Here is a 22,612-nt window from a genome sequence, read left to right as displayed (position 1 = left end):
GAAAGATTGATTCAGCAATACATCCACTTTCTAGTTTACATCTTGCATGCGATTAAGTACTATAATACACAAAGTTAGTGCCAGTAATGAGCACGTTCAGTTCCCTTAAGTACAGATGCAAGTCCATAATACTGCGAAAATAACATATTTTGAGCTGAATGAGTTTTCTGCTCTTTACAATTAGTGTTCATCTGTTTTGAATAATAACTTTTCAGACTGGCTTGTTTTGTCTTTTGTTTCCTTTTTTTTCAGATTTTTTTTAAGTCCATCACTGACAAAATGAGCAGAAAATGCCTGCTGAGAAACGGCCACATTTCCAGACAACTGCTTTAAGAGTTATTTTTCTGAATCATCACAGCATTTTATTTTTTTTTCAAGTTGTCAAAACAAACACCACACCCACTTGATTTCCGAGTTCTGGGTAATTATACTTGGAATTAGCAAGCACGGTGCGGGGCACCCGCTGGGGAGCAGCCTGACGGCCACGGCGGGAAGGGCTGAGGGGAGCCGTCGGGTCACTCGGGTTTCATGTCGGCAGGGATTCCCTCTGGGGGTCTGCGGTAGCCAGAGAACGTCCGCAGGGCCGCCCACTCCTGGAGAGGGCTAAAGGGGGGAAGAGCGAGCGGGAGGTGACAGGGAGGCAAGGGCCAATCTAGCTTGAAGCCACGTCGTCGAGAAGGGGGATGAGGTGGGTTGCAGTCTCCGAAAAGGAGCCCGAGGCTCCATGTTTTCAGCTGATTCTTGCTTGGTCCTTGTTCTTGAGTCCGGTGCGGCGCTGGAGGGGTGCTGGCTGCTTCCCCTGGCACCGGAGTCATCAAGAGCCTTGTGTGTAAGCGGGACGGTTTCCCTACGCAGAGCAGGGTTTGTGCCTATTGTCTGTGCTGGTAACAGAAAGGATTTGGCTGCTCACTGCCCTAGGAGTCAGAGTATCTGTGGGATTTCTTAAGTCCTCAGTAAAGATCTTCAGTGAGATACCACGGGAGTCCGGGTATCGGCAGCCTCCAAAGTCTGTAAAGGTAAGCAGGAGTGTGTGCTGGCACAGACCACTCTTCCTTCCTTCCTTCCTTCTCAGGCACCACCCCTCTTTATTTTTTTAAAACCTTTGGTGTCAAAATTTTACTCAGAAAGGAAGCCGTGGGAGGAAAGGGTCAGCCAACAGGAAGATATTGGGGGTTTCGTTTTCCTCTTGCAGGCTGGCACGGGACAGAGCACCGTCTAGGAAGCTGTGTCGGGAGCGCTCACCTCTTGACACCGCTGCTAATAGGTGCTTATTACAGCCCATTTTGCTGAGAGCTGAGGTTTGGCTCTGGCAGCTGCGACGGTGATAAAGCATTTTACCTCATCTAGAAATCATGAACAATACAAACCTTTAAAATACTCGTGTGTATTTCATATTTTAGATTAAACATTGTCATAATTTTAGTAAGTTAGTGTGTAAAAAGGGTTTGGTTACATAAAACAGAAGCATTACCTTGGGAAGGGATTTATTTTGAAATGTGTGTCTATAAAGTGCAATTGCAGGATGGTTTTAAAATAAGTCAATGCAGATACTGGGCTTTGAATATTTTTGCACACTGAGCAAACTGTTAACTTACATTAGAGGGGAATCTGGCTCATAAGAAAAATTCTAATTTTATAATTTATCACAGATTGTTTGCTTTCATTTAATTTGTGTTTTACATCTTTATATAAAATATATTCCTTTGTTGTTTTTGTCAGTATGATTTGGTTCTTTCCTTCCTATGTTTGAGTATAGCTTAATATACTTTAGTTATAAGGAAAATTCTAGTGCAAAATAAAAGATAGCCCAATCACTAATTCTAATAACAGAGAAGAGTGAGCCACGGAGAACAGTCCTCCTCCCACCCATTCAGTGCAAAATTCCTGCTGAATTACTGGAAACAATACTGGGGTTTTTAATTCTTCACATTAATAGCAAAAATTAAAATTATTTTGTGGTGCAAGTGAGATATGAAAAAAGACTGTCCTAGTTATGTGATCAGTTGAGATATTTTATATAAACTTTATGATGAAATCAGACAATGTCAAACTTGTGAGATAAGCAAAATGTTCTTTATTATAACTTCATTATTAACTTGAGCAAACGGTTAAATTTTCAGTATTTTGCGTTATTGAATACATAGCTTACTCTGTCGTAACTTTGAAATATATGTCATTTAATAATGTCTCAAGGAAAATATCTTTCCAGTCCTATTTTAGCAGAATAACTTATTCAGGATACATAGTACAAAGGAATATTGAAATGATGTCTTCTTCAAGGCTGTCTCTGAAATAATGGCAGATATTCCTTAAAACTTGAAATTTTCATACATACTGTGTATATTATTGTTGTGGTTTAGGCCCAGAGGGCAACTGAGCACCATGCAGCCATTCACTCGCTCCTTTCCCCCACCCCCCCAGTGCTGGGAAGGAGAAAATTAATCAAAAGGCTCAGGAATGGTGATAAGGAGGGGAAGGAGTGGCTCACCCATTAAATGGTCACAGGCTAAAGACAGACTTGTTAAGGGAAGAAAAACAAGAACATCACTTTAATTCACACACTAACACCACCATTTATCAGAGAGAATGGGGCAGGGAGAAGCATGACCATATCTTAAAACACTTCCCTCCACCCCTCCCTTCTTCCCAGGCCCAGTTTTGTTCCCGTGCTGGGTCAGGGGATGGGGGTGCAGTCAGTCTGCCAGTGCCTCCTCCAGGGTGGGGGAAGCACTCCTCTGCATTCTTCCCCCTGCTCCGTGGGGTGTCCCTCTCACGGGAGACAGTCCTCCCCACAGGATGCATTCTTCTTGAGATGCTCTGGCACGGGTCACCCCCACATGCTGCAGTTGTCTCAGCACCAAACTACAAACACGAGGGCTGCTTCTTCCCAGGGATCCTCCACGGGTGGGTCTCTGCTCCTCCGGTGATCCCCAGGGGTGTCAGGGGAGCCTGACATCTCATCATGGGATAGAGGGTGGCTCTCTGCTCTGGCACACCTCCTGCCCTTCCTTCCACTGACCTATGTTCACATAGGTGTCCTCATAACTCCTCCTCAGAGTGCCCCACCACCCCTCAGGTTTCCCTTCTTAAATATGTTATCAGAGAGGTGTGGCCACCATTGCTAATTGGCTTGGCCTTGGCCAGAGGCAGGTCTGACTCCGAGCAGGGGAAGCTTTGGAGAGGCTTCTCACAGGGGGCCACCACTGTAGCCCCCTTTGCCACTACCAAAAACCCCACCACACAAACCCAGCATTATTATAAATAGACTTAGTGTTGCATGGGCCTGATCCTACAAGTGGTGTAGGCATAAAACTGGTAGTTCTGCATACAAGGTGCTTACTCAACAAAGCTGTTTAATCTTCAGGCGAGATGTGTGATAGAAACTCTTTAAGATCAAACCTTTTACGTTGTCTCATTTTACTGTGTATAAAGTCAGTCTCATGTCTGGGTACAAACCTAACTAGGTCAGGAATAGATTTTCTGAAAATGTACAAAATCAACTCAAGAATTACAGTCCTAGTTCTACATTGTAGCTATAGTAGTTCTAACATAGCAGAACTACTCTGTGGGTTTTGGTAATTTGACAGTAACAATGCCATTATTAAATACTAGGTAGTTCCTTACCAGCAAAGATGCCGAGTAGCAAGAGAGGTTACAATCTTAGCAAGTTTTAGGATACACTCAAATAACCTATTTCCTACTCATGTGAATAATTCTCTCACATCTACTTTGTCTTCTGGAACTTTGATCATCTGTTTTGAAATACATATGAATTTTATTTTTCTCTCCATGTTAATAAGGGTTTCAATCAACAGTTTTCTAAAGATTGCTTGATCTTTGTTTTTTTCTTTCTTGCAGTCCCTTCTGTAGTCGTAGCTCTATTTTTACCACAAGTATGTTTTGCCAGTTTTATATCCACAAGTCTAACCTTCTGTGTTGAAAGAACTTCATAGTCTGTCATTCATGTAAATAATAGTCTAATAGTTGCTCTGTTTAAATTATTTTTAGGGGAAAATTGGGCTTTCTCCAAAACTGCTGTTGGCAGGGTTGATTCCTTAATGATAAATGTGGTTGGTTGCTGAGTTTTCAGGTAATACACTTTGTCCTTTTTTTCTCGTTGGATAGTTTAGTACCTGTTCTGATTCAGTTTCTACTAAGTAGTCATTTATCATGTCATTTTTCATTTTAAGGGGTCAGGAGCACATCTGTTATGACATTCGTCCCTACACAGAGAGCCAGTGAAGACAACTGAATCCCTTACATCACATTTTTGTGGTCTAAGAGGCTCATTAAATATTAAGCCATTTCTGTGGATTTCAATTTGAACCAGATTCCAAGCAGCAGTGAATGAAAATTACTCTTTACCCCTTCCTCTTTTTTTTTTCTTTTTTTTAAATAATCAAAGAATTCAAGAGTAGGAAAGCCCTGTTGGTTATCACATTCTTTCCTCAGCAAGAGTGGATTCCCTTTTTCTGGATTGCTCTTTACTGGTTAATGGAAATTCTTAAAAAAGCTCATAATTCATCTTCCGTTTACTTGTAGAAAGAAACAAGCTTAATCTTACTTTGGTAAGATTCTTCTTTCAGTAATGGAAATGTTTCAGTGATGTAAAGATTTTATGATGATAGATTTTGTATACTTATTTCTAAAAAGCATGAACTATGATGATGTTTATTACATGGGTAGTAATTGGAAAGTAGATAGTAATGTTATATTCAAAGACAAGAATTCTGATTTTTCTCAATGCAGAAAGAATTAAAGTAGCTGCCAGGGGAGATGGAACAATGTACCTTACTACTGGAAAGAAGAAAGAATCTTTGAAAGCTTATTTAATGAGGTAGTCATCCTGCATGCAGGTATTCTCATTTCATGCATTCAGTCAAAACATTGCTAATTTGTAAGTCTAGCTTGTTGTGACTTCTATTAGATTTCGTAAGAAGGATTTTATAGTTACCCTTGAGAGGAACAGTTAATCTTAAAGACATAAACATCTGTACAGTCTTAAGAATAATAATGTACATTCTCAAAGAATATAGATATATCTTAAAGAACATAGATACATCTTAAAGAATACAGATGTTGTGCAACATTTTGTAAACTAGAATTCTTTGATTTTACTACTTGCTCACTTAAATGCTGACAATTCTAGAAAAATGGTGCAAGCATTAAATTTCCCAGGACAATATCTTGTTGATAGTCAGAATCACTGTCATTGATACTCAGCTATTGTATTAAAGAATACTTCTGTTTCAAATCAAGACGATCAAACAATTTTTATTTTTTAAGAAGCATTGCCTAACAGTTTCCAGACAGGAAGGTCTTAGTCCATCATCATGTCTTTTTTTTTCTCCTATGTTTTATTTATCAGTACTTGAATAATCTAGTATTCTTAAACCCCTAAGGCAAACTCTTTGACTTCCTCTGAGGGGTTTTAGCCATCTATTGTTCCTTAAAATGTTTAGGCTGTCACACATATCATATTTGTCTCAGCTGGAAAAACACATTCATAGAAAATCCTGTTTGCTGGTTTTCTTAACGGTCTCAGAAGTGCTTGCACCTTTCATTTAGTGCAAAAAAAAATTTACATGCAAGTATTTTCTATTGCTTTGCAGAACATCAAAGCTGAAGTTTAGCAAGTCAAACACCTTTTATGATGGTTCTTTTTTTTGAACAGATAGGGAGCTCCTTCCCTTAAAATAGTAAAAAATCCCCAAATTTAAAGATGCCTCTCTCCTAAGAATTTTGCATGGGTTTTTCTCCAGATGAACTTTTAAATTATATCTTGAATTTTATTTGCACCTTATTTAAAATTCCAATTCTTGACATATTTTGAGGTTGTTGGTGTTTTTTAAGACTTTTAAATGAGCTTAATCTACTCCTAGCATCTAATATTACTGGCTTTGGAAGTCAGTGTTTGTTTCCATTGTGTAACACTGATAGGCCCACTGGTGACTCATGGAGTAAAGGACACCAGAATGTCCCAGTGAGGAAAACCAAACACAGTAAAAATTGTGGAGATCCACCAACTCTGTAATGCTTATTATCTGAAATATACTTTGCATTAGAACTTGTTCTACCTGTATTAATTATGCATAGTACTAGACACAAACAGGATGCTTTCTAGCATGAAAACTCTGCCTAAAATAACAGAAAGAGATTCAAAGGACATGGGCTGAAACAGATCATGAGTGGAATTTTGCATGAAGCTTGAGAGGGTTTTACTATCAGGAAAATGGAAGAGCTTGATGTAAAGTAAATCTCAAAAGGGGAGTGCACTGATTAAGGCCAGACTCTGTTCACACCCTGAGCAGTAGCAGCAGTCTGCGAATTCACCTCTGCTAGCTAGCTCCAGCTTGGGATGGTTAAATGTATTATCACATACCACTCTGCAGTCTCACCAAGGCCTGGGAATTTGAAATTCCTGATTCATCCTACACTGGGCTGCAGACCGTACGTGAGTCGTGCTCTAGCTGCATGCATACGGCAGAAGTGGAGGGATTTATTGTAATAGTGCTGATAACAGGGAAGGCCCTGCAGTTCCTTCCTCCTCCCTGCCTGGAGAAGCCTTCTTAAACATCTCCACAGTGTCACAGGGCTGGCATCCCATGGTACGTATGGCAGCCAAGTGACAAGCTGGACTCGCTCATGACATAGCGTGTTAGAAGGGTTAGTACCAGGTGCTCTTGTTGCTTCACCAGTGAGCTTCTGAAATGCAATTGCATATCTCTACATGAGCTGGCTCAAATCTTGCTGCTGGCTAGTCAGCAGTGCACAAATCTGGATTTAATAAATATGGAACCATAAATTTAGACAGGAGCAGGAACTGGCAACTAATGACTGTGACTTTTAGTGCCTTCTCAGCTGTTCATGCAACTGTTTGTGAAGCCATGCTGTAAATCGGATCAATCAATCCAGATTTTAAAAGTTCTGTCTAAACTAATAATTTTTATCCAGAATTATTCCATCAATTAAGTTCATACTCTGCTCCCACAAACAGTTGCACTGGCACAATTGCAGCATTGGTAGACTGACACACAGATGGTGTGGAAAGCAAGCAGGCAGGCTGCTGGATAGTTATTGTATCAGTGGGGACAATATCCCTGCATAATTCTAACATTATTCCGAACCACAGACTCTCCCATCAATTTCACTTCCTGATCCCTCATGCTCAGCCCTCCTCAGACTGTGCTTGTAGTCAGACTTATGGGATTGTTAATGTCTGATCTGTGCAGTACTAGATCATCTAATGGCAATAAATTGATCAAGATCAAATATGACCACATAATTGCATTGCTGTCAAGATTTACCAGCTATGAGTTACATTGTTTAGACCAAGCTTTAGCCTGGCTTTATACAGGCAGCAGGAAGACAGATGATACCAACTCTAACGTAAAATCATCACGAGTTCACTCCTTGTTTTGTGAGGGTTTTGTTTTCTAAATAACTTTGTATTGCTGGGTTGGATTTATACAAAGAATTTTGTGCCATGTTGCCATCCAAAATACATCCATGATACATTTTATTGTATCATGAAATTGCAGTTTTATACCCGTGAGAGTATGCCTTCAGCTTTTCTTGTAGGCTGTTTTTTAATACATATCTCCCATTGAGTCTAGGTGGAAAAGGGGAGGTGATTCTTTGTTAAAAGGTGATGTATAATATAATATAATAAATTCTTACTGTCTCTAACCAAGAAATGTCTGTCTTTATTCCAACTGCTGCAGTTAAAAAGCACACGGAGTCTGAGGCATAAAAACATCACTTAAATCCTTTCCCTCTCATGGCTATACATACTATTCTATTCCTTTCATATCCTCATGGATGTAAGAATAATCCTGTACACTTCTATACCAAAGCAAAAATGTTTTGGTATTTTCTTACCATAATCAAAGCGTACTTTCAATTTAAAAAGCAGGTCTTCACCCTAATTGTCTTTCTCCTGCTGTATTTCTCTTCATAGTCTTAAAGAAGGAAAAATTGTCTCTCAGTACAAGAAGATGTGAAGCAAGGGAGAGTCAAAGTTAAAACTTGGCAGCCACTAAAACAAAGAATTTTTCCAAGGAAATGGAGGAGACAGGTCAAATTAATTCCTTATGTAACTCCATTTACCTCAGTGCAGTTACATGAAGGATGAATTTGGTACCTTATACCTCTGTGGTCAGAAAAGGATTTCTGTGATCTCAATCAGAACAGTATAAAATAATTATTTTTAAGAAACAAAATTGTAAATTATGTATGATGGAATTGCCCTTGTTATTTTTAGTCCATTAATACAATTATAAAAGAACAATAGGTCTACAGAACAACAACAGAAATGACTTTATAAAAAGATTAGTACATGATGATTTGCAGCTTACATCCTTAGTAACAGTTTTTTGTGGGAAAGAGGAATTAATGACAGACTGCTACAATGGGCAGTGACGTCAGGGACAGCTTCTCTTTCTTCTAAGTTCCAAAAGCTTTTCTCCAGTTTGCTGCATTGCAACTTCAACTTTTTTCCTCTGATCTCGTTCTTCTCCCCTGACTATGCTTAATTCAGTTCTCTCTTCACTCAGATTTCTCTGGGTTCCACCGTGTGTGCAGGGATATCTGTGGCTTCTCCATACTGCTGACTTTTCTAGATTTTTCTCCTCAGGCAGAAATATTCAACCTCTTGGGACAGATGAAGGAGAGATGTTTGGCCTCCACTGTAATTTCTTTTGAGATTTTATATTTCAGTATGCTTAAATTTGAGATGCTTTAAAATAACGCATTTTCACTGTGAGAACCCAGCCTTCATGTGTCAATCTGTAGTACTCAAATATAGCTGTACCCAGAGATTATTTCCATTTAAAAACCTTGTTATGAAACATCAACCCCTGCTTCCCCACCCCACTCCCAGATTCAGGAAATATTTTTAATATATGTTAAGATCTTTTAACACTGTAATATAAAAGCATCCATATAGTATATTAGTGCAATGAAATTGAAGTCAACAGACTGTCTTTTTTATCCTTACCAACTTGGAACTATCAGTTTTAATACAGAGGAAAGGATCTGTGTATACATGCATATAAAAGATGTGAAAATACAAAGGCATTTATTGAAAACAGACAAAACCAGGAAGATGATAAAATAGCAGAAGGAAGTGGCCTCAGATATAAAAACTTTTGCTTTGTATAGCACAATTTATCACTGAAAGCTAAGGTTGGCAAATTGCCATGCTTCAGATAAAACAGGCAATGTAATGTAAAAAAAAAAAATTGACTTAGTGTACAAAATACAGTAGGTACATTTGAAAAACTAATGTCCTACAAAGTAATTAAATTAAAATTTTTTTGTTTCCTTTTTTTAATGGGTATCTTTAAAAGCTTCATTTTATTTTTAAATAGCAAAAATCTTCAGTTGTACAGATGCAAGCTCTCCTCTAAGGATGTCTGCATCAGGTGTGCCATTCAGCAGGATGCAGAAAATTTCCAGATATCTAAAATTAAACAAAGATGGTGGAGACCTATTTCGAAAGCAAATTTTTTGCTTTCAAAACAGCAGAACTATTAAAGCATTTTTTATAGAAAAATAATTTACATATTTAAAATATTTACTGCACAATTCTAATTGATAATTTACTCAAGTAAATGTGTATTTCTCAACATTTTCACACTGGGTAAAGAAAATTATTTTTTAAACAGAGTATCTTCTCCATTTTCTTATGTGTTTGTGAGGAAAAATTGAAATCTTTAGGAAATAACAATACAAAGTAACAGTACAAAGACTTTTCACACAAAAGTTTTTGAAATCTACTGTTGACTGAGAACACTTCAAAAGTAGAATCTAGGATGTTTAGTTTAGTTATTGTACCAGCTAAGAACAAATGAATTCTTTTCTGCAAGGATGTTTTCTCCTCTCTGGCCTGTGTAAGGCCTGCATTCCGGTATTCCTGCTAGAAGAGAAACCATTTTAGTAGAAGTAGAAGATGGATAATGAGCAGAGCTGAATTCTCATGACTAAGAAAATCAAGCCCTTGTTCCTTATTCCCATCTGTAAGGCTTTTCTGGAACTCGAAATGTATGGAAGACTCCAAACCTGAAAAACAAGATAGCAGATAACTACAATTAAAACAAACAGCATTTTTTCAACATCTTCATCAGATTTGCAAAATAAATAGACTGTTATCTGAGTACTATTTATATTCTTAATAATGTCTCGTTCTCTCACAGTGAAAACCTTTTTTAACTTGTTGACAAGAATGGTTATCTCCTCCATAAGTTAAATGTTTCAGTGAAGTACTTTTAGGCATGTTATATATTTGAATCTTTGGTGTCCTGATTGCTTCTACGGAATTTCCAGATTTACTCTTTATGAAGAACAGTAGCCTGATAGTGGTTTTTCTAGCTGCTGCTTTTTCCTGAAGTGGTCTGGACTTTCTGCATGATTTGTACTAAGGTCCCCTTTTTGTATTTCATTCTAGTTTAGTATAGCTGAGATATGAGTTATGAGTTAAAAAGAGATAAAATCTTCATATTCTTCAGCTAAAATCATAAAAAGCTGTCTTGAAACTATTAGAAATTAGATAATTTATTAATTATGAAACTGCAAGTAATGACAGATAAATGCAGATAAAGGAGTCTTCTCAGAAATCTGGACTGCTAACCAAATGAAGTTATTCCAGAATGCTGACCATAGGCAACAGGAATAAGTAAAGCAGTATCTTTATCACACTGGAATTTTTGATTATCTATATTAATTCCAGAATAATTCGACAGAAAATTGTATGCTTTTTACTATGCTTAATGTAGCACTTAGGGATGTGTTTCCATTCTTTGCTACTGGACCTTTTACCATTTATGGAAAGCACATAAGCAGAAATTTATTCGTGAGGTAAACAAGCAAAGATATTCATGCATGTGTATGTTTATATGTAAATATTTATATATGGTTATATATGCAGTCAGAAAAACTACATATTTTATGTTAATGAAATGGTGTTTTATCTCTAGATGACAAGATTAGAGGTATGCTGGGAGTACAATGAGCAAAAGACTCTGAAGGCTGCTGCAAAGCTGCTGTGGATATACTGCATTGGTTTCAGTCCAATTTGGAACAGAGGCATGTCCACTCACATTCAGTAATCAGTTGAATAACGGGAATTCTTTTTTAATTTCCTTAAAAAGCTCATGAGCAAAAGTTTAGATGGAGACTCCACCTCTGAGTTTGGAATCTGCCCGATTAAAATAATTTATCCTCTCCTTCTGCTAACAGTCAGCAGTTATTTAACACTTCTGTAGTACTTCTTTAATAAAGCCAACAGTAATAACAGCAAATTTTTAAAATGTCATGTAAAATTCTCCCTGAATTATTGAAGGTACTATTAGTTGGGGTGCCTTATGCTATAAGCAGAAATTACAAGGGGACACTCTATCACTACTCTGCTGATGTGTGTGTCAGTCACAACACCCCTTAGAATAACTGGGAGAAACTGACTGCGGATTCTTCTGTACAATAACAAATTATTACAACATAACAATGTTTGTCAGAGTAATTTGAAAGCAGAATTTGTTGTGATTTAAACTGTGAAAAGAAAAATTGCTCTGAAAATATTTTTTCATACACATTTCTTCTAACAGCCTTAATTTCTTGTAAGGACTTTCTAATTAATGGAATTTGGTGTGACTTCATTAACTCACCATTTCAAGAAGATAGTCCAATATATTTTCTTGATCATTAGTAGTAGATAAAAATATGAAACTTCTATTTCTTTTATTGCAGCACCACCATCAAGCAGCTGAATTTAAACAAAGTAATGAAAAACCCAGCATATCACAGGTAAACAATGTGTAGTTGAGAAACAAAATAAAATTTAATACTCTAGGAAAACAAAAAAAATAAAGTTACACTTACTTTGCATAAAAAGCTGGAATAACCTTGTTAACAATTACTTTGTGCCATTCATGTGAGAATATCTAAAATTAGAAAACAAGAGTGACTAAAGCTATGTAAATATTCATAGCAAAAGCTGTTATAAATGTATTCATTCAAATGAAGTAGAATATTATACCACTTTACAAATGGAATTCCTGGGAGTTTTCTCTGTTTTAGAAGACCATCCAGTACGCTGTAACTTTGGACACTGTGTATTTTATTTTTATAGTTCTCAGTTACTAAATGCTGATTCTTTGATTCAGAATAAATACACTTCTATTTTAAGATTGTTTTTCTATGAGGAGTACAGTATTTGGAAAGTATGCAATAAATTTCAAAGCACTTCAGGAACATGGTATTGTCTCCATTTGAATTGGTGGGAAGATTCACATTGACTATACTGTCAGTAGGCCTGGACTTTTAACCTGTCCTAAATTTAAGGATAATCCCATAAAACACACAAGTCCAGACCTTGTAGTTTGGTTCACGTAGAGACCTCCTCATGCCTACAGAGCTCTGATTAAGTCAACAAGGCTAGACATCAGTACTGATCTTCTGTGATTGGATTACAGGATTGAAGCTGTGATTTGTTTTACTAAAACCACTCTAAGTTACTTAAACAGATAAATCCTACTATCAGATTTCTCTTCTTATTGATTACACTTTCTGAAATGCAAAAAAAAACCCCAAACCTTGCTTGCTTTCCTCACATTTTTAATGGGCTGCTTCACCTTCTAGTTCTGCATTATTATAAGGTATATGTAGGACTGGAAGGACAACAGAAATAACTCAGGGGAAAATAGTAAAAGTGTCATTTTCCTTTTCCATAAAACGGATGTAAAATACTTGTGCTTTTTTATTTCCTCTGAGCGCATTTCCAGTCCTTATTTAACCCCACCCCCTACATGGAATCTGAACTATTTGACAGAGTTCCTGTTAGAGAGAAAAATCAGATCGTATCTATGCTGCCTCTTGTCTCAAGTTGTAATTTACTTCTTCTCATTCCACATTTCTGGCAATATGACCTATCAAAATTAAGCCAAGAATATGTTCAGACCACTTTTTTTCCTTGGTCTTTTATTTCCCCCCCTGAGTTCATTCCTTACCTCTCAGGTTTTATATGTGAGGTTGAGAAGGGTCATCTTGTGTATGTCATCTGATACAAGGCAGAAGTGCAGCAGATCAGCTGATGGATTTAACAACCACATGTGAGTAACGAAGATTTACCAGAGGTACTTCACTGTTAAAAGCATTCTTTTATAGTAAAAATAGCAATATACAAAATAGAATCAAACCTTTGGACAATGTGGTTTCAATAGAGGCCTTCAGAAAAACACTTCCTATGTGAGGAAAGAGAAACTGCTAAATAATCCATTCAGGAATAGCTACAATGCCTTATGGACACTTTATGAAAATATATTAGCATTCAGTGTAAATTGAGCAAGTAGTGAAGAAGCTTGACAAACTGACCATAACAAAACATCCAGTGATGAAAATCTCCACAGACTTCTAGCTTGCTGGCATTGGCAAGTAAGTAGTTTAGCTAAATAGAAAGAAATCAGAAGATACTGTTATCAACTACGAATGAATGATTATAAACCAGAAAGAAACTGTGAGGAAGAGCTCTGAAAATGATGTTTGACAGTAACAACACTAGACAGCTTTTATTTTAACAACAGATTGTTGGGAACACACACTGTATATCAAAGTGAAGGACTTGAAACCTGCTATAGTCTGTACAGATGTTCTCACTCAGAAAGCAGCCAGAGGGAACAGAAGATAAAAGAAGGCTGTCCAACTCTGAAAATGGTTTGAATTTTCCTTCTGTCTTGACAAGCAAATCTAGTTTTTGTAGTCCCTGATTTTCAGCCTGATAGAAAATTCAACATCTACAAACCTGACCTAAAGTGACAGACACCTGAAGTTGTACAAGCAAGCCCTTAGAAAGGTGCTATACAGTATCCTAAAAATATTTTTGGTTTTCTAATCTTAAATGTTTTTATATCTAAGGAGGGGGAACAAAGACCGGAAATGGGAAATGTAACGATTCTAACTGTGGAGCAGGTCATACATGCTTGCTTTCTGTGTGCAGTACTTGGAATGCAAAGCGGTGATCTGAAAGGCAATTTAGGAATCTCTACTGTAGAAAAGATTTTTTTTTAATTATTATTATACAAGGCAAGACAGGATAACTGAGCTGAGAAGGGTCATTTGTGAATAACTTCCAGCTGGTGATTAAGAGCTCCAGCCGCTAGCCCCCCAAGAAAGGAGCATCAAAAACATCCTGCTTGTCATTTTTGTTCAATGAGCAAGAGGTGAGCATTTAACTTCTGTGTTGATTTTGGTCCTTTGCCCTTAGGGATACTTTTAACAGTGCATAATACTTGAAAGAATTCCAAAATGTGTTTGGGTGTTTTTTTTGCTTTTCTTTGAACTATGAGGTTAAAGATAAGTAAAGGAGTATTTTGACATGTCCAGAAAATATTTGTGATAACAAATAGATATAGCACTTCCTAATACTCAAGTCTTATGTGATTTTTAGAAACACACCATAGTTCTTGATTACAAGACCCCCATCCAATATTTTTTTAATGAAAGGTAAAGCACTCCATCCACTTTTAAAAAATCATCTCCTTAAGAAATGTGAATATCTTCAGCAGAATCTTTGTTATCTGTGTTTGGTTCAAGGGTGGTTTTGGTTTTTTTTTTATTTTAATTTTCTATCATATCTGCCAGAAAGGCAAGAGCTGAGAAATGTACTGAAGAGGTACATGTTGTGATTGGTCTAAATTGCTAAAAGGCCCTCTGGCAGTCTCAGATTTGCATAGAGGAAAATTTGTTCCTGTACCTATTAGCTGCTCTCATAAAACTCTATAGTACAAGATGGACAAAGACAAAGTCATATGTCCCCAACTTGAATCTGAATTCAAATCCCAATAGAAAGAGATTTGGATATGCACGTGGTAGCATGTCTATTCCTGAGTTTATTTGCAAAACTATTCGAAGTTCCTTGAAGATCCTCATGTACTGCAGGTATCATACCCTTTTATATAAATATATTAAAAATTATTGATAAATCATCTGAAAGTGATGACAACTTGAGTAATTAAGGCTAGGTCACACTAGTGTCACAGTGGGGTGGCTGGAACATCAATGGCATCCAAGCAGGTTAGAAACTATTACTTCAGTATGTACCATGTGAATTGCAGAAGCAATGAGGAATCTACAGTGAAGTGCAGAGAGCTCTTGATAGCACTTTCTTAACTGTGGATGCCTAACCTCATGCCAAAACTTCACAGACCTTATTAAATGATTACATTAATTCTCCTTCGCATTCACTTTTTTTTTTTTTGGTAACAGGGAAAAAAAAAAAAAAAAAAAAAAAGATGTTTTGAGGGGAAAGATACTCTCAGCATGCATCATTAAGAAAAACAGTACACACTAATTTTGTACCAAAGGTATCAGCCTTTTCTTCAGGGTTGCCAATACTATTTCTTTTCAGAATAAACACAGCACATAACAATAACATACTTTCTCAAAGTGTATCACTTGTGGCATCAAGGGATCCTGAGATCAAACAGAAATTGTAAGTGAATTATGTCTTTTGAGTCAAAAATCAAAAAGTCACGATAGCAGCTTTCAGAAGAGAGATCTAAAAAGTAAGGGGTTTCTGGGTTTTAATTTTTTTTTAATGCTCAACATTAAGCAGAAGATACAGGTTTATTCCACTCCTTTACTGTAAATACTTTGTTCAGCAAAAACAAGAGGTCTGACACATCTGTTAATACTGTAGTGATTCTAACTCTGAAGAGAGACCTCCATTAATGTTATCCTGACATATGCAAGAGTTCCTGTGGCCTTTCTACATATTTAGCATGGTTTCCTTTTCCCTTGTAAAATGAAACTCTGATGCAAGATTAGAGCTAGTTGGTTAGGAAATACATTCAATGCAATTCCAAGGTAACTGGTTTGTTAAGGCGTGGCACAAAAAAAGGCATGTAAAGAAAATGCCTATGAATGAATATTGGTGGCTAACATGATTAAGCTAGCCTAGAGCTCAAATACCAAGTTTCCAAAGGCAAGCATAAGGCATTTAGCCTTTTTATTCTCAGACAGGTTTTAAATTTCTTTCAGTAAACAGACATCTCTCAAACTATGTCTGAAAAAAAAACACTCACTATCTGAATATAGTCAGAAAGATCTCTAACTACATCTGTACAATTTATACAGTGAAAAACTGCAATGAGAAGCACCAAAACTAGCTCTTTTGTAGAGCACAGACAAAACATCATTTTAAAAAAGATTTTTATTTGTTTTTAAATAGCTTGATAAAACCCATCAATTGGTACTCAGAATTCAATTGTAAACAGTTACAATACATTACTGCCGTGTATTGATTTTGTACATTAACCTATTTGCAGTGACAAACCGTAAGACAAAGTCGGCATACTTATAACCTGAAATGCACTGTACTAAGAAAAAACGATGCCCTAACTGAAAATACTTAAAAGACTGATGTTTAACTCCCTCCTGTGGTATAAGTGAGCAGCATCACAATCAACAGCTTCTGGAAGCTTAGATAGCACTCCATATTATTCAAAAGTCTGTATTCACCTCATTAGGACAACAGGTTTCAAGTTTACGTGGAAACTCCTCTCAAGTTAAAAAGTGTTACAATAAATTTCTAAAAATACATACAAATTTGTAAACATCTTTCTCTGGAACAAACAAAAATGGTTTGTGGCAGCCTTCTCCATCTCCCACATTGCAATAAAAAAAATAATTAGGGCCAAAGACCAAGGCCATAAAGTAAAATTGTTCTGCAGGGATAACATCACAGTTCATGGGAAGTATTAAGTGTCAGCATTTAAAGTTAGTGTTAGTCACCAGCAGGTAGCAGGCCCCATTTTCAAGGAAGTTCATGGAACACTCAACTTCAAGTAATACGTCAGGCACTAAGCATTAGATTTACCTACTTTTAAGAATAGCTTAAATTACATTTAGGTATTTTTATTTTTGATACTAGATAAAACTGACTACAAAACAGAAAAATATCAGTGTTCTTTAATTTTACAAATTTGGATTTTAACAGTTTTTGCCATCAGGTTTATACAATCTTCCACAAAGAAGGAAGAAAAGAGTTGCAAAACAGGCTAGAAATATATTGAGATCACAGAAATAAACTGGACCTCTTCAAGGCAAATATTCTTTCTGGAAGTCCCTCAGGCCATTTTCTAAAATGTTTTAGCTTTTAAATTTATTTCATCATTAACAACAAACGAACCATCTACTTGGTCTGACTCGTATCACCAATTCCAAAAAGACTAAGATAATTGAGATTTTGGAATGCAATACAGGATTAATTTCAAAGTGCACACCGACAGGATTTACTTAATGCAGAGTGGTAAAGGATAGCATTATTCTAGCACTTCTATATTATTCTTTTCACACCATCAGCAGATTGATATCTATGTCCTTGTATTTAAGTGAGCTGATCATAAATACTAGTATTTTCATAGGCAACAAGTTGTTTATTTGAAAGTTCTACCAAATGCAACTCTTCCTTGAGGATTACAGGCTTTGTAGTCCGAGATATTGAAAGTGGATTCATAACAAATATTTTTTTAAAATCCTAAAAAGTTTTGTGTTTTTTTTTCCCCCCCAGTTATTGACTGTATCACAGAAACAAGTATCAGAACATGTTTTATTCTATGCACTCCTGGAAAAAAAAAAGTTTAAAAACCTTAAGAGTACATTCATGTGATTTTTTCAGAAAGTTACACTATTAACCTAAAAACCTGAAGAGTACTGAAGCTAGTGTGTTTCTTAAGTTCTTACCTCGGTGTATCTGATACAAATTCTAGCTGCAATTCTCAGCTGACAGAGGTACTAAAAATTTTAATTAAATATTAGATTTTAAGCAAAACAGCTGTTTTGAAGAGAAAAAGCAGAAATATGTCACATTGAATACCTATTGCTCTGTCAGATATACCACTTGTCACACACCCTAGTGACAGACTATGGATGCTCACATCTCTACATGGTTTCTGTCAGGTTTTTATGCATAATTAATTACAGGGGAGTATTTCTGAAACAGAGTATCAACATACGGTTATGCTGAGAAGTGATAGGGAGAGAAGGGAAATACAGGTAAGACCAGGCCACAAAACCAAAAGGAACAGGTAGACAGTAAGATGATAAGTTAGGAGAGTACATACAGACCTTCTTCCAAAAATTACAAGTGTGTATACCTGTAAGGAGGGGCAAGGGAGGAGAAAAGCAGAAAGCAAGCAAACTTTGGCAAAGTTTAAGAAAGTGCAGTCTTTACAGTCCTAAAAAACACCACCACCAAAAAAAACCCCAAAACAACAAAACACCAAACCCCAAACAAAAAAAACAAACAACCCAACACTGAAAAAGCAAAAAGCTAAATAAGGTCTATGGATAGAAATTATGTGTGCATTGTCATACACCATGAGACAGTTTAAAGATTGCACTAGCTATTATCACACTGAGAAGTACAACATCATCTCTACTGCATTTTGCATTGTAATGTCAGAAAGTAAATAAGCATTTGCATAAGCATTCCAACATCATAGTGATAAAACACTATCTACATGCAGAGCTCTGTGTGCATACATTTAAGGGTTTTTTTTTCAAAGCAGTACACCATACAGTAAATTTCCACTCAGATGTACATTTATGGGAAACTACTAGGCAATTCTCTAAATACTGAATATTTTCTTACTTAATTTGTTTTCTAATGGCAGAAATAGAACTCTGTGCTATGTAGTGCAGGAAGAATCTGGACACTCATCAATGAAACTTCAGAAGGCATGAGTTGTTTAGTAGAACCCTGACATTTTGCTTAGAAATACCTCTTTCCAACACCAAGAGAAGAGCAAGATGAGAGGAACTGGAAATAAGAAGGCAACTTCTGGTTCAGTATAAAGGTCCTTTACCCCTACTAAAAATGTTATTCTTCTGTACTATAATAATCATCCAAGCCAGTCTCAGCCTTAATGGCATATTTACTCAGAAAACCTTTCCACAGCTAATTTAATTGAAGCCACAAAACTCTGTGAAAACTGCTTCTTAGCTGAGACACCTTCCATCTTTTGAGATATCAAAACGTTTGTAGGAAGAGAACAGTGGTCTAAACCATATAGTGTTTGATTTACATATATTTTCAAAGGATTGCCATCCTTCTGGTTCACTACTCTCCCGCCAGGCAGTAAAGGCCATTTGGGCATCATCACTGCCAGTCAAGAAGTTCTATTAGTGCAAGAACAGTGTTTTCAATTTATGGCCTCCCCAAGCTTAAAGTGCAGTATATTACATGACATTTTAACATACCAAACTATCCTTTATTTGAATTTCAGAAGGAATGTTCAAGTTAGAAAATTACCTTTTAGGTTTTAAGCAATAAAATCCAAGGCAAAGTACATAAACTATCTTAAAATGGATTAAATCCACTCACTTAAGACATATTCTTTATATCTTATGTTCAATATACATATACACAAAAAAAATCCATCATTTTGCTTTGCTGGATTGTATCTGTATTTAAAGTGATCCTGTAATAAGTGATTAAAGGCTACTCAAAGAAAATTTTGCTTAAAATAGGACTGTGATACATAATGTGATTCAAAGTTCCAAGATCCCTTTCTGCATAGACTTGTAGATAGAGACAACCCCTTAGTACCCCAGTGTACCCACATTTAAATTCTAATTTACAGGTGGTTTCTCTCATGTTTCATTTCCCCTCCCTTTTTTTTCCCCCCTCCCCTTTAAAATAGCTCTGTTAAAAACTGGATTAATACTTTTATGCCTTTACCTACTCCTCTTGCCTATTAACCTGACAATATCACCTACAAGTTGTTGTATATGACTATGGTTCCCAAATTACATAATTTGGGAACAGCAGAGTAGAAAATCTTCCAGGCCAAACCTTTCAGCTGAACAGACAAGGTCTCAAGTACCAGCTACAGGTACAACTGTGCCAACTGAGTCTTCATATAGGAAATAAATGCAGCTGTAGATGCAGGACTGTGTTTATGTGCAACTTAAAAAAAACCTCACTATACAGAAGAGCACATTTCTTTACCTATATAGTTACAGAGATTAAGATGCAGTTGCACAATGTTTTCTTCAGCAGTCAAGCCATCTTAAACAGGCTCCAACACCTCCTCACCTTCATTCCTCTATCCTCAGCTCTGCCAAGTGCCTGTTTTGGGTCAAGCTGTATGCAGACAACAGCTTAACACCATAACTCAAATAAGCCACAGATTTTTGGAGAAGTATATTTGTTTCTGATGTTTTGAGGTTTCAGATCCACATTGCTTCAGCGATCTGTTGTTAATCTCGTGTTAATACCACTGCAAGGGTGATAAATTGCAGCAGTGGAGGTGGGAGTGAATAGCATGAATGGCTTGACTAAGAGGAAACTGTTGCTGTCAAAATAATTACTTACAGTATATAATAACCTATTATTTTGCAGGATTTGGTAATTTTGTGACAGGTAATCATGTGGTCAAAAGTCTAAAAGTTATATAATTAATAAAAGTACACACCAGGGAAAAAGATATTTTTCTAAATTAAAGTAAATGGCTTTTTCTCTCTTCTAACATCCAGAAGAAATAGCCAACCAATAGGGATAATAAAACCACAACATATCATTTAACATAACAAGTAATATATCTTACTTTCTGGACTCAAATAACAGTAAAAAAATCCAACATATTTCCTCATAAAACTGATAACCAGCATCTCACCTTCATGATCAAGGTCTTTTCTACAGAAGTGTGCCAACACCCAACCAACCACCACATTAGAAACTCCACTGGCTTTCCAGGTGAATTCAGTTCAAACTAAATGCAACCTTACTCTCTTTCCAAAATGAAGCTAGCTAGCAAAAAGGATACTTGGGTGTGTGAATCACTGGCATGACTTTACTCTGCATTAAGTCCTCACTTCTAACTCAGGGTGAGCTGATGATGCATCCTAACTCACTTATCAATACTTCCCTCTTCAGGTAAGCCCCTGGAGCACATTAAGCCCACCTATACCAAGTCCCTTGTAGAGAATTTTGGACACTGTGTTCAAATTTTGACCTACTGCACAATTAATTTCTTCATCTAAATGCCCATGGGAGCCTATCCCTGCAAATTCTTATTCACAAGCAGCTCTACTGATTCCAACATTACTGCTCCAGTTTTTGCCAAACCTTGTTGTCAGAAGTCTGTCCCAAAGCCGAAGTCAACAGGCCAAGAAATAATTACTATGCTTCAGTGATAACGATCACTTTTTCAAGGAAAGAAAACATTCTTTTACAGAACTGTTTATAGCATCTATTGTAGCACAATAAAGCTCATGAGATATTGTTTAAATTAGAGCAGTACTGTGAAAAGGAACACTGCTGAGAATAATGCTGTATTGAAGATCACCCTCCCAACACCTTTCCAGTTCAAAGTGTTTTAAGGACTGATACATTAGTTACTGTTGGATTCAGAGCAGGAATTCAGTTCTACAAGAAACAGTTTCATTGGAAGTAGTTGTAAATAATAGCCAGAACACTCTGCTAATACAAACCCTAAAGAAAACAAAGGATCTGTGCTAAACAATCACATTGGGTTCTAGTCTAGTGTTAACAGCAGACCTCCAGAAGTCCCAAAGATTTTTGAGATTAAGAAGTTCTTTCCACGCAGATGCAGGTATTCCTTCCCAAAAAAGTCCCTATTCTTCCAGCAGCCAGTTTTACTGGCAATTACAGAAGTATAATTTTTACTTTAGCTGTCTACTTCTCACTAAAACCTGAACTGTAACCTTGTCTCTGCTATTTAGTTAAGTTTCTATTAATGTTAAAAATAATTATTAAAATCTTAGTACTTTTTTACCTTCACTACTGCATATGAGACACCTGCTAAGTGCAAAAGCTAGCACAGAAGTTACTAGCTGTATGATGTGAAAATTATTAATCACATAATCTATATTTGAAAGCATTTGATTGTATCCAAGTGCTGGCTCTGAAGATACAAGGTTTAAGTAACAAATCAAAAAACAGGGTTTCTGATTGTTTAAGAGTTCCATAGCATACTCGTTCAGTGAGGCAACTGGAATAGAACAGAGATCAGGAAGCCCACCAAGCTCCATCTCTTTACAAAATGCAAGCTGCGATTCATTCTCTTTGCAACGGCTCATTTCTAACTCCAGAAACTGTAGGGTTTTATTACACTGCAAATTTCCCAGCCAGAAGTGTGCAAAACATACAAAGTTGTCTCCTGGACTGCGTGAGCTAAAGTCTCCAGCAAAACTGCAAGCTTTCTCCAGCCAGCCCATTACTGAAATTCTATTAATGCAGTGAGAAACCCTGTCAAGACTGTCTTTCCCAGAAGAAAATTGCAAATGAAATGAATCCTTCCAAGGAGCAGCTGCACTTGAGTTCCTCCCTGCTGATTCACTGAAACTCAGAGTCATTTCCTTGCCAGCAGAAGGCAGAGGTATAGTATTAATGAGAGAACAATTCCTGGTGTTAAAATAAAATAATTCTTGTAAACTTCTATGATTTTGAGAAATGTTCAACATGGAATGCACATGCGTCAGGTGAGCTGTTGCCTTGTGACGATATGGGCCACCATCACATACTTGTTTCTGGTTTAAATCTTTCTTCATAGTCCTAGAGAAGACTAGCATAACTTTGCTGTTTCACGACAGG

General features: G+C 36.7%; 2 long non-coding RNA genes across 2 annotated transcripts; one reads left to right on the top strand and one right to left on the bottom strand.

The window, feature by feature from the left end:
* The first annotated feature begins 4,770 nt into the window (after window positions 1-4,770).
* LOC113485878 lies at window positions 4,771-11,948 on the top strand. The gene is made up of 3 exons (XR_003399487.1): window positions 4,771-4,856; window positions 7,358-7,420; window positions 10,977-11,948. It is a non-coding gene; the product is annotated as an uncharacterized LOC113485878 (long non-coding RNA).
* LOC113485879 lies at window positions 5,792-13,076 on the bottom strand. Its single transcript, XR_003399488.1, has 3 exons — window positions 13,005-13,076; window positions 11,878-11,939; window positions 5,792-10,062 (listed from the first exon to the last, which is right to left on the bottom strand). It is a non-coding gene; the product is annotated as an uncharacterized LOC113485879 (long non-coding RNA).
* Between the last annotated feature and the right edge of the window lie 9,536 nt (window positions 13,077-22,612).

The sequence above is a fragment of the Athene cunicularia genome (genome assembly GCF_003259725.1).
Source record: "Athene cunicularia isolate RWA chromosome 14 unlocalized genomic scaffold, athCun1 chr14_part1, whole genome shotgun sequence".
Taxonomy (NCBI): domain Eukaryota; kingdom Metazoa; phylum Chordata; class Aves; order Strigiformes; family Strigidae; genus Athene; species Athene cunicularia.
The sequence above is the reverse complement of the archived record's forward strand: the minus strand, read 5'-3'. Positions and strand labels throughout refer to the sequence as shown.